This window comes from Schistocerca nitens, chromosome 5 (genome assembly GCF_023898315.1).
Source record: "Schistocerca nitens isolate TAMUIC-IGC-003100 chromosome 5, iqSchNite1.1, whole genome shotgun sequence".
Classification (NCBI taxonomy): domain Eukaryota; kingdom Metazoa; phylum Arthropoda; class Insecta; order Orthoptera; family Acrididae; genus Schistocerca; species Schistocerca nitens.
In genome coordinates this window covers 206,242,188-206,244,222 of record NC_064618.1, presented here as the reverse complement: position 1 = coordinate 206,244,222, position 2,035 = coordinate 206,242,188, and positions in this window count along the sequence as shown.

The following is a 2,035-nucleotide window of genomic DNA, read 5'->3' as shown; positions in this document are numbered from 1 at the left end:
CCTTCAACTTAGCTTATTGTCCTTAAAACACAGAAAATGGTTATCACAACCATATTTAATATCCTGCCACCAATTGTCCAGTGTTACTGACTGCCTCTGTGACAAGTTCACACCCATAAGAAGCCAGAATGTATTTAGTCTGGCCTGATATTTTAAACATCCTAAATAATCAGTGGGCTCTGACTACTCATGAGTTAACACATTCAGTCTTGCTGCAGGTTTCTTGTAAAGAAGTGCTCGCTGTAATGTCTTGTAATCTGCATGAAGCATGACATGCAGAGTTTATGTGACATGAAATGTTCACACACAAATCTCTGCTAAAATAAACCACTTACAAAGCTCAAAATTTCACAAAATGCTCAGTTTTTGTCAATCACCTGAGAACTGATCAAACATTGAATTTCTTCATTTTTGAACAAGTTTGATCAGAGCAGTTTAACATAGGCGTTAGACAGAAGACAGCTCCCAAGCAACTCTACTGACTCAAGATCTGAGACACAAAGCCCTAATCAAACTCATAGGACATGCTGTATTCCTATTGGCTAGTATGTTAAGCAGCCAATCAAGTTATCTCAAGCACTTCTATACTTGCGGTATTTGTAAAATCAGCCAACCAAATTACCAAAAGTAATTTAAACTAGAAATCCCGTAATTCCAAAACTGAATAAAATTAAATAAAAAGATAATAGATTCCTCTCCACAAAATATATTACTAATAAATTTAATACTCAATGCCTCTTCTGGCTGCCTTTTACAAAATCAAGCTCACTCGAACATGTGTCATAATGCACCCTATTCCACAACAACTTCCTCCTGCATATATTTACAAAATTTTAATAAAATATCACATTCTCACTTTATATATGTCTTCCATTCACTCTCTCCGCCTCTCCAGAACACTAATATACCCAAAACATGATGAAATAATAATTTCCCAATGTACTTTCAATACATCAGAAATCTGTGGTAATGAAACTAAAGAAAATTCCAGAAAATTTGATTGTAAGAAACCTACCCCTCTCAACTCTACTTTAAATTAATACTACAAACAAATGCATTACATTCAGTTTCACAATGTCAAAAAAGTTATTATGTGTTTTAGGTAAAAATATATGTATCTGAAAGTACTGAAGCTATTAATTTGAAATTTTAACAGTATGGTTGTGTTATTCACAGAATTTTGCAAGCTAAGCATGAAAAAGGCCGGTTAATATGTAATAGTTCTTCTTCAGATTCATAAGAGTATTGCACACAGTGTTGGGCAAGTACATGGCTCACTCAGCCCAATAGCTGATGTCAGCTGTACCTGCATGAGAACCAAAATCTGCATTCCTCCTGACTCCTGCTTTCAATCCAAGTTGACACCTCATTATAATTTGCTGTGTCACACACCCCCTATGAACCAAAAATTACTTTCATGTACATTTGAGGTTCATATAATGGCAAAATTATTATCACGATGTAATTTTAACCAACAAATGAAAACTAATTACCCACAAGTTCTCTACAAAATTTTAAATGCCAAAAAGCTTATCAAAAAATGTAAATTCACTAAACGTTTAACTCTGTTACACTAATACATTGAATTTTTGTGGCTTAGACTAGACAGCAATACGTCGAAATTATTTATAATAATTGTTATGGGAAGAAATATGTTTTTGAAAAATTCAAATTTTTTATTCTTTTTGGGGAAATAACTGTCCATTTGACAAAATTTATTACAACAAAATGTTTTAAATTTTATTTATTTATTTATTTATTTTTCCAAACTCCTTTTACCTTGAGAATTTACTTTCCCAATTTCACTGTAAAAATTACGTTTTGCCATTAAAAAACCTACTAATTTACTTTACTGAATCAATATTCATATAAAAGGCACTTTGGTGGGTATCCTTCATTACAAATTTAAGTTATTCCCAAAATTTACTATGTTGAGCATTCGTTGGAAAACCCTTAGAATTTATGTAAGGTACACTATGTAAGGTATTATAGAGGGCATCTCTCTTTTAACTAACTACACTTTTTCACAAACTTC